Source organism: Silene latifolia, chromosome 3 (assembly GCF_048544455.1).
Source record: "Silene latifolia isolate original U9 population chromosome 3, ASM4854445v1, whole genome shotgun sequence".
NCBI classification, from domain to species: Eukaryota; Viridiplantae; Streptophyta; class Magnoliopsida; order Caryophyllales; family Caryophyllaceae; genus Silene; species Silene latifolia.
The window spans coordinates 57,941,035-57,959,515 of record NC_133528.1 but is presented as its reverse complement, the minus strand read 5'-3'; the positions used below and the strand labels follow the sequence as shown (position 1 = coordinate 57,959,515).

Below are 18,481 nucleotides of genomic sequence, written 5' to 3'. Positions count from 1 at the left end.
GCCCTGGGTGGCTTTCTCCGGGTCAGTATCGGAGATCAAGGCGGTTGGATCAAATTGATTGTCTTTCAGGGCGATGTTGATGATGTCCTCATAGTCGAGGTGTTTGATGTTATCTTCCCCAAAGGGGAGTGTGACAGCTTGTCCGTCAAGGCATGGTGACGGCTTGGACTCAGTTGATGCGGCTTCGATGTTGTCGAGGATAAAGTAGCAGTCCTGGAAGACTTCCACTCCCGGGTACCTAGCCTTTGCCACAGAATCATAGATTGGTTCCGGAAAGCCGTGGTAGAGCTCGGACTCTCCCTCGGGGACAAAGTATCCGTTGAGAGTCAGGTGGTAGGAACGGAGGATAACCCCGTGCTTTTTGCGTTTTCGGACTAGGAGGTTCATCTCCCGGATATCTTCTTCAGTAGGTTCGTATCCCAGCCCGAAGGGAATGTTGGAGACCTTAGCCTGCTTCAAGGGAGGCAATGGATCCTTTAGTGGATTGAGCGGCAAACCCGGGAAGTAACCCGGACGCATTATGATACGGTTGACCGTAAGGTTGGTGAACGGGTCACAATTAGAGGGCATCAATTCATCGGTTATGGCGTTCACGGCTTGGAAACCCCACATTTCATTGTCGTCCTCCTCAATGGCTTGGGAGGCTATCCCCCTTCTCATAACTGCTTTGATTGGGGAAGCGGGAATCATGATCGTTTTCCCGTTGAAGGGGACCCTGATCTTCTGGTGGAGAGTTGAAGTGACCGCCTTGACGGCGTGAATCCAGGGACGCCCCAGGAGCATGTTGAAGGACGCGTCGATGTCGACCACTTGAAAACTGGTTTGTCTTTCTAGTGGTCCGGTTGCGACGGTCAAAGTGATAAGCCGAGCGAACTTGCGACGAGTGTCGTCGTAGGCGTGTACTCCTTGATTCGTTGGGATCAAATCAGATTCCTTGATACCCAGCCTGTGGGCAGTTTTGAGAGGAATGACATTCACGGCGGAACCGTCATCCACGAGGACCATGGGTATATTTTTCTGGAGGCATTGTACGGTGATGTACAGGGCTAGGTTATGATTGGCTCCGAACGGAGGGATGTCCTTGTCGGAGAAGACGACCGGGTTGTTTAGATCAGGGGCGTCTCTCGTCATGTGCGCCACTATTTCTTTTGGGGAAGAGGTGGAGGGCACGGTTAATTTTCCCAAGGCCTGTCGATGCTCAAAAGACGTTGCGATCAGTTGCCAAATTGAGATTTCGGCTTTTGCTTTCTGGAGCTGTTTCAGAATTGAGTTCTCGGGGGCCTTTAGTTGAGCGTCCACCTTTGGGACGATTTGGTCATTCGTCGTTGGAACGACCGTTGGATTGTCCAGATTCTGATAGGGACGTCCGGACCGGGTGAGATGTCCGATTTCTTTTGCCCGCTTTTCCTTCCCTATGAGGATATAGAAATCCTCAACATCATCTCTCCATATGCCGTTAATTTCGGAGTCTCGAGGATACCTTGGAGGGGTATTCCTCGGTGGGTAGTTCTTCTGGGGAATATTTTTGTGAGGGCGATTTTTATGGGGGTAGTTATTTTGAGGGTGATTTTCGTGAGGTCTATGCCAGAATGGTCGCGGGAGCAATCCATCCTGGTGTGGGTAGTTTTGAATGCTTGGGGAATTCTCCCTTGGGCGCGGTGTTGGGGGATTGAAGATGAGTCGACGGTAGGCGTCGTCGAGTAGGGTGATTCTTTCAGAGAGCTGGCTATGGCCTCTTCAACTTACTGAAACATAGTGAGCATAGTGGCAGCACTAAACACAAACACTCCGTCTGAAGGATCCTTTTCCAAAGCATTCACCTCGTCGTCAATTGGCAGGATGAGGTGAGAGGGGTCTAGGGTCGGCTCATCATCAGAAATGGTGTGAATTCCCAAAGGATTCGTCTTGTTGTTCGGTTTAGTTGGTGGCGGTAGAGGCAAATCTCCCTTCTCAATCATGTCTTAAATGAGGTGCTTGAGTTTGAAGCAATTTTCGGTATCATGCCCTTTCCCTCAGTGATACTGTAACACCCCGGTTTATAAAAGAAGCCTTCGTCAAGACATTCCCTAATAAACCGGACTGTTACCATCTCGGTTTCCCGAGGTAGTGAATAACAAATTAAACTCCAAGGCAATTTATATAATTATTTTTAACTGAATTATTACAAAACCTCTTTACGTCACATTACAAGAACTAACATAAATAAAAGTGAAAGTCTTCTAGATGATGATCTAGCTACTAAGTCGTCTGATCCAGTGTCTCACGCCCATCCAGCTCCCGTTCTATCTCTTAACCTGTCAAGTCTGCTCGCCAATATTTGGGTCATCACAGGTGTTCACGAATACACAGGGTCAACCACGAGGTTGAGTAGGGAAAACAATAAAACAACAAAATATGATATGCATGCTCCTCCGTCACCTCCATCTCCATCTCAACTCATATCTCATATCTCATACCCCGGACAACCCAGCCATACCGATCCCCGGTAGACTATATATATCGACCGTAGCCGATCTGCCAGCTCGCAGCTGAGGACACCAGGGCAAGTCCTGCAGAACCCGCCTGGGCCTTATCACAACTCACATCGTATCTCAACATCGTCACTCCTACACCATCCTCCAACTCCAATGCATATGAAATGCTCAACAGAAATTAATGCAACACAATATATATATATTAATGAATGAAATCATGCCAGCTACCGAATGCTGTGATAACAAACTCAACACGATCAATTCAGTCAATCACCTTCCCGTATATGAATCATAACGTAAATCAACAACCACGAATCAAGTAAACACAATTCAACAACAACGATAATAGGTCTAGTGTATTTCCCTACCTCAAAGTGCCAGCAAATCCAATTAAGTAGTTCAAGCAGTCCATAAAATAAAGCAACGAATCTGATTATCGATCCTTCACGAATCCGTCACCTAAAACAATTATAATATTTATAATTACTAACTACTAAATATAGAAATCTCCCAAAATAGAAGCTTTCCCGAAATACAATCCCGACACCAAACTTATGCCCAACTGATAACTAAAATAACCCGATTAGTATTTGACCCAACTTCCCAAAATAGAAGGTTACTAAAGTAGAATTTCTTAAAATGGAAACTTTCCCGATATAGTAACTTTTCTCTTTTAACAAACCCGACTCAAAACCCGACTTGAATTATTTTAAAAGACTCGGGAATTTAAGTTAAATAACTAATATGATAAATAAAGATTAAACGAATTATACGCTTAAGAAAACCCGAATCAAATATTGAACAACTCAACGACCCGACTTAAACCCGTCTTTAATTATTTAAATAACTCGGAATTAAATTAATTAATTAATTAAGAATACGACCCATTACGAAATATAACGATTAAATCTCCGACAAACCCGTTTCAAAACTCAAAACAATTTGAATAACCCGATTAAACACAACCCACGCCTTCACTCTCACCCCCACCATTCACGCGCCACCTAGACCACCACGACAACCACCAACCATGCTCCCCACTTCGACCCCACCACCAACAACCACCACCAGCCTGGTCGACTGCCGCCGGCGAGTCGAACCAGGGCTGCCATTTGGCCTGGTTCACCGCCAAGCCTCACCAAACACCCTTTGTTCTCTCCTTACTACCACCGCAGCCAACACCTATAACCTCGCCACACCACCACAAACCGCGCCGTCGCCCCACGAACCCAGACACCGTGGCACCACCATTTCGATCTCCCCCGAGTCCACGGTGGTGCCACCCCAACCTAACCATCTAAACCGCCTGAAAACCCCTGCTTAAACACGTTTACTACTCCCCTGTCGATGCCGCCTTGCACAACCACTAACACCACCTATAACCACCCTAACCACCACCACTACACTCGTCACTAACCACCCTACCCATATACCCCGTCAACAACCACCAGAAATGCCCCTATCAGACACGCAACCACCCACAAAACCGGACATAAATGCGAAAACAGAGGGGAGAGGTTGAATCCTTACCTTTCCGTCACCACCACCGCCACCCTAGCCGCCTATGAACGTCGACAACCGCCCCTAGCTCTTCCTTGAAGAACTGACGACAACCAAGCTCACTCTCTCTCTCTCTCTCTATATGTGAAAAGCTGAGGTTTGGTGTTGATGAAGGAGGGAGGCGTGAGGGAGGCGGGTTGAGGGAGAGAACTATTAGGGTTAGGGTATACTATTAGGTTTAGGGCTTAGGGTTAAATGGGCTGAACATGTTAATGGGCCAACTCAAATGGGTCAGCTCACATTTCGAATTCCATATAAACCCGTCTCAAATAACTTACGATAGCTTAATGTAATTATCGACTCAACTATTATCCCGACATAATTAGCAATATAAAATACATAATAATTAATATATAATAATATCCGTTTAATCGATTATATAAAATACGGGGTATTACAGTCTTCCCCCCTTAAAATGAACTTCGTCCCGAAGTTCGCTCCCGTACCCAAACCTCAGAAGGGTATTGCATATCCTACTTACGGACGTCACGCATTTCTAACACGGTTAACACACACTTTTGACGCATCAATTAAACATAACAAATACGAAATGTTACATTCTGCCCTCCTAAAAATAAACTTCGTCCCGAAGTTTAACTCGTCTTCACTTAACCCAACTAACTACGACTAATGATTACCTGAGAACACAAATGTATAACAACTAAATAATCACTTGAGAACACCGTCATCTTCCATCTAAATTCCGATCTCAACTCAAGTAACTCCATAACCATGGTCTCACTGGACCGCAAATGTAACTCGGCACAAAGGCCCCACAACTCATAACTCAATACCAGTAGTTTAACTTATACTCTCCTTTTACACCTCAACCAACTAACAGAAGTATGAATAAAACATATAGAACTCATTTGCATAGGTACCCCACAACGAAACATCTACTTGATCAAAACCGCCATCTACAAACAAGTGCAATATAAACATTAAGATTTTACAATCCTACCCGACTAGAAACATGGTTACGTCCTCGTAACCTATTTTAAATTTTCATATACCTATGCAAAAAAAATCATTATCAATCACATGTGACAGGAAAGAATACATGATAAGAGATTGCGCATCAACATTAAGGTCGAAACAAGGTTTTATTAAGGAATTAACTGATTGTCAACATGTAACATTTATTACTAGCTCATGCTTAACTTAAAAACACAACATCAAACTAAAAGATCAACAAGAAAGGAACCAAGGTTTACACGGTTTCACAACTAAACAAATTTGATGATCAATTATAGACTATGAACGAGCGAGAGCAAAATCAACAAAACAATTTAAGAACTTCTCACATTTGTAAACATATCACAGAAATAGATTTACCACTACTATCTATCACAATCACAGGGTCTTATTGACATGTCCATACAACCATTTACTCACTCACTGGTTTAGGTCACGAATTAGGTCGATGAATTTAAGCAATTAACAACATACTCATAATTCATATTTTAAATTATAAAAATTGTTTGCACGATATCAATTATGAAAACATGTTTCCCAATAAAAGTAACTACATATGATCTATGACAACGACAACATTACTTCCATATCACCCTATGTTTCACATTTTAGCAACCATATCATTCAATTGTGTCCAGCAACTTAGTATAATTCATTTTCAGCAAAACAAAAGATATTGTATAAATAGTTTAAACATATACATTTGCCATCATATACTTTGTAGAACACTAGCTATGATAAAAGATTAGCAACTTGAACAACTTCCCTGATTTGCACGATTTGAATAGTTAGGCAACTCGTGGCTCAATTAAATGTAACCATAATGACTATCATTTAAACCAATGCAGATCATGTGAATCATCAAAAGAGGTATCCCATTATAATTGCCAACATAGTTATCATAAACAATCTTTATTAGAATATAATTGATAATAACGACTCGAGAATATAGATATGTCAGATGTCGTGTTACGATTGCAAGAATCACTTTAGCATTTTATGACAATATAATAACGAACATATCCAATAAGAAATAACTCACTGTTTATTATCATGTTATAGATTTAGGTTCAACTGAAATAATTTAATGTGATGAAGGTAATAAATATAACTATTGGCACACAACTCATATGAAAGACATTAGAACTTAGATGCATCCTCCATGTGTGAACATTTAGACATACTCATTACTATCATCCATGTGTAAACATTTAGACATAATTATTATAATTATTCATGCGAGTATATTAGAACAATCAAATTAACTTTTAACGCCATCAACTTTACCAAGATATGACAATATAGTTTTATTTTTATATATATCCGACCACTATGCAAATATGATGAACATACTAGAGATATTACAACATGACAAACATACATAAAATATGCAACAACTGGACTCGTATAAAATATTTCACCCTTGATTAAGAATCTATTTAAGCTATTCAATTTCACTCATACTATCATGCCAACAATGTTATCAACTAGACTTTAATTTTATCACTTGTTAAGATACACAACTACCGAACATGCGTGCTACTATCATCATATAAGGACATTATAAATTCACATTACTAAAGCTCATGAATAAACCAAACAATCGTATGAAAATTCAACATAGAACGCACATTGTAAATGTTTTGATTCACGTTGTAACTTCCAAAATTCACGAATAAATAACCGTTCGATTAAAACTCGATTCATATTACTTTTATAAAATACGGAGAGTAAAAAAACACAGGGGGAAAAAGAATTAGGTCTAAAGTACAAGAATTCCATTTTTAAAGGATTTTACAACTCGTTGGTCCAAACAAACATGTGACAAAGAAATTGGTCCAAAACTTGGGTCAGTTTGCAAAATTTATTATTTAATATAGAGACATCAAGATTTTTCGTGGCTTATCAATTTGAAAACATATGCGAATTTTATGATCGATGGAGTTGGAATTATGCGAAATTATTAATACAATCTAAATGAGGATTTTTACAAAATCGTTGGTCAAAACATCACTGCACAGAAACTTCCTGACCACAGCCCACTAAAATATTTATTACTCCTAATCCGTATATCCTATAAGCATGAAACCAACGCCAAATGAAGACTAACTCCCAAGGCTATTTCTCATAAAATTTCCATCCATAGGCAATAAACAGAAAAGAGATGGCAGTAAGGTCAAATAAAGAGTAAAATCAAACAAAACGCGTTTCAGCACTAAGTCGTTCATTTTCTATGTTTCAAACTCTTACAACCATACTATCGATACTAACTCATCCTAACTTAAATCTCACACTGTACTTACGTAAACATCTATCCCATAGAATCCCTTCGCATCTCGATCTACTCCGTACATCTAAATCACGATTGCTATGACTATAAACATGCAATTTAACAGTGTTTCTAATTACTATCACAAGACTATACTAGCATGGCTTTGGGATCACATAACCGCATATTACTAGACATAATAGTACTATCAGCACATCATTCAACATCCACCTAGGTAACTATCATCGACTCGCAATTATTTTCATGCTCACGACTAGCACAACACTTCATTGATTATTAACCTGAACTCGAAATTTTATTTCTCATCTCCCTAACATCACATGATCACGCCATCATTCATACAAAATACTTACCGTAGCGTTGTCCTGCAGAATGGTTAGAATATATGGGTCTCAAGGTATAATCAACTCTTTTATGCAATAATCAATGTATCAATCAGTTAACACTTAGGCAACGATATATGAATTTCATGTTCAACCTCAAGCAACTTTTCTACCCTTTCTCTCATATACACTCAGGGTTTCCGGGTCAAACTGAGAGGGCCGCTGGTTCGGTGTGAGGGGGCCCCTAACTCATACCTTACCTTAGTGTGCCCCCGACGTTCTATCCCGGGTTCATTTTAATTAGACACATCCTAGGTTCATTGGGCTCATTGGTTTAGGCCTGAGGATCGTTCGCTCTGATACCACTTTGTAACACCCCGGTTTATAAAAGAAGCCTTCGTCAAGACATTCCCTAATAAACCGGACTGTTACCATCTCGGTTTCCCGAGGTAGTGAATAACAAATTAAACTCCAAGGCAATTTATATAATTATTTTTAACTGAATTATTACAAAACCTCTTTACGTCAAATTACAAGAACTAACATAAATAAAAGTGAAAGTCTTCTAGATGATGATCTAGCTACTAAGTCGTCTGATCTAGTGTCTCACGCCCATCCAGCTCTCCGTTCTATCTCTTAACCTGTCAAGTCTGCTCGCCAATATTTGGGTCATCACAAGTGTTCACGAATACACAGGGTCAACCACGAGGTTGAGTAGGGAAAACAATAAAACAACAAAATATGATATGCATGCTCCTCCGTCACCTCTATTTCCATCTCAACTCATATCTCATATCTCATACCCCGGACAACCCAGCCATACCGATCCCCGGTAGACTATATATATCGACCGTAGCCGATCTGCCAGCTCGCAGCTGAGGACACCAGGGCAAGTCCTGCAGAACCCGCCTGGGCCTTATCACAACTCACATCGTATCTCAACATCGTCACTCCTACACCATCCTCCAACTCCAATGCATATGAAATGCTCAACAGAAATTAATGCAACACAATATATATATATATATTAATGAATGAAATCATGCCAGCTACCGAATGTTGTGATAACAAACTCAACACGATCAATTCAGTCAATCACCTTCCCGTATATGAATCATAACGTAAATCAACAACCACGAATCAAGTGAACACAATTCAACAACAACGATAATAGGTCAAGTGTATTTCCATACCTCAAAGTGCCAGCAAATCCAATTAAGTAGTTCAAGCAGTCCAGAAAATAAAGCAACGAATCTGATTATCGATCCTTCACGAATCCGTCACCTAAAACAATTATAATATTTATAATTACTAACTACTAAATATAGAAATCTCCCAAAATAGAAGCTTTCCCGAAATACAATCCCGACACCAAACTTATGCCCAACTGATAACTAAAATAACCCGATTAGTATTTGACCCAACTTCCCAAAATAGAAGGTTACTAAAGTAGAATTTCTTGAAATGGAAACTTTCCCGATATAGTAACTTTTCTCTTTTAACAAACCCGACTCAAAACCCGACTTGAATTATTTTAAAAGACTCGGGAATTTAAGTTAAATAACTAATATGATAAATAAAGATTAAACGAATTATACGCTTAAGAAAACCCGAATCAAATATTGAACAACTCAACGACCCGACTTAAACCCGTCTTTAATTATTTAAATAACTCGGAATTAAATTAATTAATTAATTAAGAATACGACCCATTACGAAATATAACGATTAAATCTCCGACAAACCCGTTTCAAAACTCAAAACAATTTGAATAACCCGATTAAACACAACCCACGCCTTCACTCTCACCCCCACCATTCACGCGCCACCTACACCACCACGACAACCACCAACCATGCTCCCCACTTCGACCCCACCACCAACAACCACCACCATCCTGGTCGATCGTCACGGCGAGTCGAACCAGGGCTGCCATTTGGCCTGGTTCACCGCCAAGCCTCACCAAACACCCTCTGTTCTCTCCTTACTACCACCGCAGCCAACACCTATAACCTGCCACACCACCACAGTCCTGCTCGCCGTCAGCCCACGAACCCAGACACCGAGGCACCACCATTTCGACCTCCCCTGAGTCCACGGTGGTGCCACCCCAACCTAACCATCTAAACCGCCTGAAAACCCCTGCTTAAACACGTTTACTACCCCCCTGTCGATGCCACGTTGCACAACCACTAACACCACCTATTACCACCCTAACTACCACCACTACACTCGTCATTAACCACCCTACCCATATACCCCGTCAACAACCACCAGAAATGCCCCTATCAGACACGCAACCACCCACAAAACCCGACATAAATGCGAAAACAGAGGGGAGAGGTTGAATCCTTACCTTTCCGTCACCACCACCGCCACCCTAGCCGCCTATAAACGTCGACAACCGACCCTAGCTCTTCCTTTCAGCACTGACGACAACCAAGCTCACTCTCTCTCTCTCTCTCTCTCTCTCTCTCTCTCTATGTGTGAAAAGCTGAGGTTTGGTGTTGATGAAGGAGGGAAGCGTGAGGGAGGCGGGTTGAGGGAGAGAACTATTAGGGTTAGGGTATACTATTAGGTTTAGGGTTTAGGGTTAAATGGGCTGAACATGTTAATGGGCCAACTCAAATGGGTCAGCTCACATTTCGAATTCCATATAAACCCGTCTCAAATAACTTACGATAGCTTAATGTAATTATCGACTCAACTATTATCCCGACATAATTAGTAATATAAAATACATAATAATTAATATATAATAATATCCGTTTAATCGATTATATAAAATACGGGGTATTATAGATACTGACAGTAGGCGTTGGGGTTCCAAAACCGGGACTTCTTGGCGTCGGTCGGATCCGGGGTGGGTCTGATTGGTTGTAGCTTCGCTTGGTCTATGAGCCTTTTCAGGGCACTTGCATAAGTCGACCCTATGTTAGTGAACACTCTCTGGGGGCGCTCAGTTTTCTTAGCAGATGGTTCGACGAGGTTAACCTCATCAATCTTGTTTGTCTGACCGTAAGGGCGAGATCCGGTTGAGGTGGATCCCTGGTAACCTCTGCCAGTGGTCTTGGCTAAGACACCTTTTCGGAGGTCGTCCTCAATACGCGTCCTGAGAATCTGCAGATCTTGAAAAGTTTTGATATTCTGATACCTCAGTAGGTTGGCTTAAACCGGGCGAAGATTGTTGACAAATTTTTCCACCAGAGTTGATTCACTCGGCTTACTGACCAATTGAGTACTCACCCTCCTCCAACGGGTCAGGAACTCAGTGAACCCTTCCTTGTCGTTTTGGGTTAGCACTTCGAGAGTACGGGTGTTGGCCTGGATCTCGACATTGCCGGCATACTATTTGGCAAACTCGACCGCGATCTCATCCCAAGTAGTAAGGTTTTTCGGGTCCAAGGAGTAGTACCATTGGCGAGGAATTAGCTCCAAAGAGGATGGGAAGATCCGGGTAAAAAGTTCCTGTTTGACCCCTTTAATGGCCATGTAGTCCTTGAAAGCACGGATATGGTTGAGTGGGTCCTCCACTCCCTTGAACTTAGGCACATCAGTCAGGGTGAAGTTGTCAGGTAACTGGTCCCAAACGGATTCGAACCTTCGGTTGTTCTCAAGACGGATATTGTTGCCCCGGGCTAGGAGCTGTTCTTCCAAGAGTTTCAGCCTCTTCTCAGTTTCAGTCAGAGGTGGGGTCTTATGTTCCCCAGTTTATTTGTTCTCCAGGGCGTCGATACGGGTCTTGACGCGATCCAGGGTGACCTTGACAGCAGTAAGCAGGCTGGCTAGCTGATCAGTTGTGACATCTCTGTTGTTATCATTGTTGTTGTTGGACGAAGCTGAAGACGGGGCCATGGCTCTGAGGCAGAAAAACGGCTCACATTACAACTCAATCCGACACGGTTCTAAGACTGAACGCAGACAACACAAAGGACGAGACGGAGATCAGACCCAACAAGACGGGGCGACCGTGTGTGGTCCCTTCGTGCTGACTCGATTTATGACGTGACGGTGTTTGACTGAACCTTTGACACGAGTCCAACATGACGGCATGACGCCATTGGACGGGTCTCGTGGTGAGACGACTCATAAGTAAAGACCCATAAGTACGTTTGCTTTGACTCGATAGACACGAGGCGGAATTGGAATGGTGGACTGAAGTTTTCGAAAATAGAGATTTTCAAAAAGATTCGTTTGTCGCTTTAATGGGCGGCTTCCGAAGATAGAAATCTCCGCAAGTCGAATCAGTTGAAAGGGGCCGTCTTAAGTTTATTTGCAAAAGACGGTTTGAGTTTGAGTCGGCTCGGAAAACAGTGCATTGTTTCCCAAGACGGTTTTTGAAATTCAAAATTGTATGTTTTGAAAATCGAGTTTGAAATGTTTGAAGAGGTCTCGGGGACGGTGCATGGTCCTCGGGATCCCGAAAGTGTCTCGAGAAAAGGGCGTGTGCTTTTCTTGGGTTTTGAAAGAGCCATTGTCGGCGCGAAACAGGTTAAAATCCGTGTCTAGACGCGGCGATTATAACTGCGTAAAAAGGTGATTTGAAATGGTTATACAAAACCGAGTTTGAAAATCGTTATTACGACGGCCTAGAAAGGCGTGTTGAAATGGTTATACAAAACCGAGTTTGAAAATCGTCATTACGACGGCCTAGAAAGGCGTGTTGAAATGGTTATACAAAACCAAGTTTGAAAATCGTCATTACGATGCCATAGAAAGGCGTGTTGAAATGGTTATACAAAACCGAGTTTGAAAATCGTCATTACGACGGCCTAGAAAGGCGTGCAACGGTCGGCGAAAGACCGAGGTTTGAAATGGCCATTATAACGGCGCGAAAAGAGTGGTTTTGAAAGTTTGAAAATGACACGGAAGGACTTATGATCAGATAGCACATAAGCACTCACGGTTTCATTATATTATGGATTATGCTGACACGGGTTTTGGCTTAAAAGGGTGGGTTACACACCAAGCAATCAAACCCCGATTTGCGAGAGGGATACCAATCCAAACAAAATGTGTAAGGAGGGTGCCCTAGCCTCGTGCTCGAAGCTGATGAAAGCTCTTTGACGAAACAGAAATGTGTAACGTCAACGGTATGCTTGACTCAATCGGGATTCGAAATGCGGGGATGAGGAAACTCACGCCGACGAAACGAGCCAATTGGTCGAAAAGGGTTAGGTTGTGGGCCCGGACAAGGAACCCGACCGTGACCGTAATATCAATTAATGCATTCCAACCAAGATCTCGTTCGAGTCTCACCATCTAGGGATCACAAAGACGTAAGTGTCCTAGTTTTCCCCAGCAGAGTCGCCAATTTGTGGACATAGCCACCTACACGCCAGGCCAATCTGTGGACGTATAGCGGTCTCTTTTGAAAGCCACGCTCGGCGGCGTAAAGATACTTTCGACCGGATCATTTTAGATCGGTCAGTTTCGTCTCGGTAAGGGTCTCGAAACGATTAGAGATGTTCGGAGTCGCCACCAAGAATTTGTGGGATGCCTGGAACCCGTTTGAATTCCACTTTATACCTTGGTCAAATCAAGAACAAAGCAGCGTTTGACATAGGTACTAAAGATAAGGAAATCGTCCCTCTTTAGCATCCTATCTCTAGAATGACTCTCGTACGCCCTGGATAAGGTCGTCCACTATCCAAAGCTTCTAAGTAAGAGGTGAAGGTACGTGTTGGGAAGCCCTTTAATCAGACACCCAATCCCGCCCGCGTTAGCGGCCTCTACTGATCGATATTGATTGGTTGAATGCAAAAGTTGATAAAACGATTTAAATGCATGAATGCGCATCCAATAATTTAAACCTAACATGTGAGAGCTTTCTAAGTCGGTTGATTTAATCCAAGTATCAAGTATAAGATGTCGAGTTGGATTAATGGTTGATTTGCATGCAAGACGGAAATTAAACATCCATTTACCGTATTAGGTTTAGGGTGCATAACATGATCCATTTGTCTTAGTAAGGCATTTTGCAAATATGGTTTTAGATAATCAAATAGTCATCTGATCCGTCCTATATCCGGGTTAACCGGAGTCGGGATCGTCCTAGACTAATGCTAGAAGGAAGCAGGCCCTGTACCAGACGGCTATATGAGACGCGAGCCAGCCGGCGGTGTAAGGGGCCTCCCTCTGGTTTTGAAAATGAGAAATGGAGAGCCTATTTAGGCGCGGGTTAGCCCACGGTTTATGTGCCGTGTTCTGACCTTTTAGAAAATGTTATAAAACGTGTTGAAAATGGGTATTTGAACCCGGTTTGATTTAAAGGGGTCGTTTAGACCGCATTTGTTGATTTGAAGAACTAGACTAATATGTTTGTTTGAAAATGTAAAGAAATGAAATAAAAAGCATTAAAATACCTTTTAAATGTCATTAACCAAATATTATCACCGAAACATGGATTTAACCGTCATGGTATGAGGAACCAAGGGTGAAAAATGCTTTATGGTTAAAACATGTGAAATAAAATAAAAATGGTTCGAAAATACTTGAAATGGTGAAAACCGATTACAAATATGAAAAATTGATTAAGGGAAATAACGAGAACAAACACGGTTGATCTCTGGTCTGAATACCCCATTTAGGCGCGGGCTAGTTGGCGACCTAAGGGGCTTCTGCCTCAGACCAAAAATCAGTTTTGGCTCGTTTATTCCATGTTTTGGTTCATGTTATGCATGTTTTAGCATGTTATAGTCATGAAACGAATGAAAACATAGTAAAAGAGGATTTTTACACCCTCATACTTACATGTTTGGTTATGGCGAGTGACCGACGTAAGTGTAATAACTCGTTTGATCGGAAAAAACTCGGTTTAAAACCGTTTTGGTAAGTAAAAAGAGTGTTTTAAAAGTTTAGTGATGGTGTAGTGGTTGAAATGGTCGGTCAAGTGGTTTAATGCACGATGACGGTACCAAACAATGTGTAAGGCTCGTGTTTACGATCGGTAGGTCGTAAATACGCGTCGGGTTGTGACTTAAGAAGTCGAGTCGAGAATTTTAAGGGAGAAAAGAGGAGGCGGACACTCGCGTAAGTCTCAAATGGGTGGCATTTGAGGGGTATTTATAGGAGAATGAGTGGTTGTGTGAGTTTTGAGCGACGTGGCCACTTGGGCTGCTCAAAGAGGCGCGAGCCACGTCGCGGGTCTTCGAGCTGTGTTGTCACTTTCACAACAAACGCAATCATGATTTGTTTTATCCTACGTTTTGTAGTCACATGTTTGGTACTTGACCATTCATGAATCCGGGAAAACTTAAGGTAGAAGGTTTGAAATATTTGGTTTTTTGTGGTTGACTCGGTTTGACTCATTGTTGGAGTCGGGATTTGAATTTTTGAGTCGGTTTTTGGTCCGGTGTCGGTTTTGACTCTAGTTAGTGTCATTGCGACCCCGTCGTCGTGCATTAAACACTCCAGGTATTTTTGAAATGTTTTGAAATGTTTTATTATCGAAATCGTTTTAAGTTTTCCGACGTAAAGTTGTACACAAACTGTCGATCAAACGCCGCGATTCCAAAACATGTTGTAGTCCGATAATCATCGGGTGTTTGTTGGAGTTTCAGCAGATACCGGGTATCTACACTTATACGTCATGGAAATAATTTCTGGAGGAGCAAGAACCTCCACAACTTAATCTTCAGGAATGATTTCAGGAACGTCAACTATCACAGGAGCCTGTTCAACCCCAGCAGCAGCCTTGGACGCAGCAGTCTTTTTTCTTCCTCCAGCCATTTTTTATGATTGGAATTCAAGATTGATTTTCTCACAGAAAAAGGTTATTTCACAAAAGGAATTTTAGAAGAGAGAAATTTGAGAAAACTGAAGAATGGAATGTGAAAGCAAGACAAATGGTGCAAGGGGTTTTATAGCCGCAAAAACACAACGGATAGTACAAGTGGATAAACCTAATCATGACTCTCCTAGGGTTTGATGAACCTACCTCATTTATGAAGACTAGCCGTTATAGAAGTTGAAAGGAACTCAAACTCTTTTTCGGTAAAACATTCCTATACATTTTTTTCCTGACCCAAATTTTTATCTCCTTATCCCTGGCCAGATCCATTGGAAATAAGAACATAAGGGGCAATTGTTGGGCCCAGAATTACACTGCTTGATCCATATATGAATCAGGCTATGTCCAAGTTAAGCCTGAACGGAAGACAATCCATACAAAGCATTAGAACGGCTGAGCAGGCACCAACCAGGAGGGAAAGACAGGTCAAGCATTTATTAAGCCAGGCCTGAAAAGACATCTCACCAAGCGACATGATAAAGCATATCCTGAAGGTGTCAGGCAACATCAAAAGCTCTCCAAAGTAGTTCCTATTTGCACGGAAGACTCATTCAACAATGTTTGCAACGGTTTTAATACGGTCAACTCAGGAAAAATAGAGGCAGCCAAATGTTTAGTCAACAAACCACCCCCGTGTAAATAGGGCACGAGGCCTATTTACCAGGAAATCCTAAACCAACCCCCAGGGTCCATTGCAAGTCTAATAAATAGAAAATAAGAAGAAAAGAAGAGGATCACTTGCTCACTCACTCATTCACTCGTGCTTTTACTCTCATACTTGTAATCATCATAATATTTAGCATTATTATTACGCAGCCATACTTTATCCTTCGCCTGACATACACATTTCCTGTCAAGATACCTAAAATCATAGTGACAATCCCTCCTGGCTTGGTGCCCGTGGTTTTTTTCCCTTATTCCTAGGGTTTTTCCACGTATAAATCCTTGTGTCTCATTTTCTTATTTGTTTTTTATTCTATTTGTCATACTAGTCAGGTTACTTGTTTTGAGTTAGATTGCCCTGCAATTATATTCATGGCAGGACATTATCTTAGTGAGAATTCCTGCTAAAACAGCTGAGATCAGCAAAGTTCAAAAATACAGAATTTTTCATCATGAAACAATCAAAAAGTAGTGAGATCACTACTGCTACTTGATCAATTTAAATCCCCAATACATTCTGATAACATTACCGCTACTTGATCAAAAACTGGAAAACGCATTGCTATGAAAACGACAATAACACTACTTGCGTAAATTGGGTAAGCTTTACCAAGCAATCTGCTCCTCTGCTTTTGTTTATTGCTGAGGTCAAAATTCAGAGAACCAGCTCCCACAACTGACAGCAACGGGGTTATATCATCATCAGTTTCAGTATTAGGCCGCAATAGAAATACAAAAATTAATACAAACACCAATTTCATATTAATGAGTCCATAACATTATTATTGATTCTCTTGAAAGATGAAAACACTTGGAAACTAATTGCAATAAACAATGAAATTAACACTTACATTAGCATGATTCTCCAAGAGAACCTTCACAGCATCTGTTTGACCATGCCCAGCATGATATGAAACATCATATGCTTGTTTCATTCGCCAATAGGAGCAGTGTTTAAGGGTATGATAAAATGGGACACGCCAATCAGATACCTAGTTTTGGGAGGGCAAATGAAAAATCAATCGAGACAGCATACACCAATTATCAAGTCTAGACCTAGTAAAACAAAAAGCCTTATTTCAGTTCCTTATACCGAAGCAGCGGGAAAGATACAAAACAGGCCAGTTTAAAACACATATGGCCGGAAAAAATCATGCCAAATGACAGTCGTAAGTTTGGGTGAACACATTACTTGACCATTCACTGATATCCTCCTCCATTACCAAATTTCATATTGAATGACCAATATATGACGGCAAGGTCTACACAAAAGATTTTTACAAGGAAAAGGAAACTCACCAAGTTAGACTGACCCAGTGCAGCGGGCGATTACAAGAAGAGTAGCAGAACGGAGAGCATCAGCACTGATGACATGCGAAGAAACTCACCGTCAATTACAAGTAAAATAAGGAGAACAAATAAGAATGAGAAAAAAAACCATAAAAGGGAGTTGATATACAAGCAAGTATTGGAAAGAAAAAAATTTCATGATGCTCTCTTTTTTTAAAACGAGAAAGGAGAGAAAAAGGTAAGTTACAAAATATACAAAAATCTGAAATGATGTCTGCATTAAAGTGAGGTGAAAGTTGAAACACAAAAATGAAACCTGCCTATAATAATTATGTAAGCATGTTTATCCATCTGAGAATCTAAACTAAAGTGAGGTGAAAGTTGAAACACAAAAATCTTTTTCCTAAATACATTGAATAATAATGAAGTCTGCATTAAAATACATTGCGCTAGTTCCCCAAGGTCCCCCATCTCAAACAAGGTGAGAAAGGACAGAATTTTACAACTTCACTTTTATGTTGAAAAAGCATACAAGAGTGGACTATTTACCTTACAGTTAGACAAAGCATCTGTCAAGCGAGGTGCACCATAGAACCAGCCTATCCTCTAGACCCAAAGTTGCTTCCTCATATTCGCAAATTCAACAACCTGAATTAAAGTAACATAGACATTAGAAAGAATCTTTGTATGAAGCTTAGGAGCGATTCAAAGGAATTTGTCGCTCATGTCCTCACCATGGACTTAGCGAGTGGTTCTTGGTACAACAATTTTGGAACTGTCTTTATGAAGATTCAAGGAACATTCTCAACATGGGATCAAATGGAATGTTCACCGAAGTTGATGACAATCAAACTTGGAACAAAATTGAGGAAATGGCGGTCCATAACTCATAATATAGTAGACCTCGCAAGGCTACTAGAGGAGGAAAGCATGAAGTGGACTCCATTACTCAATTGGGTGCTCAACTTAGTGCTCACATTGATACCATCAATTTGAAGTTTGAAAAAGCTATGGCTAGACTTGAAGAAGCCTCAAAATCACCAAAGAATCATGTTAATGCCATGACGGCATCTTCATCAATCCCAAGTGGGATATGTGAGAATTGTGGAACTTT

General features: G+C 41.3%; 1 non-coding gene across 1 annotated transcript; it reads right to left on the bottom strand.

Moving 5' to 3' along the window:
* Positions 1-17,997: 17,997 nt before the first annotated feature.
* On the bottom strand, positions 17,998-18,109 carry LOC141650199 (small nucleolar RNA R71). Its single transcript, XR_012546247.1, has one exon. It is a non-coding gene; the product is annotated as a small nucleolar RNA R71 (small nucleolar RNA).
* Between the last annotated feature and the right edge of the window lie 372 nt (positions 18,110-18,481).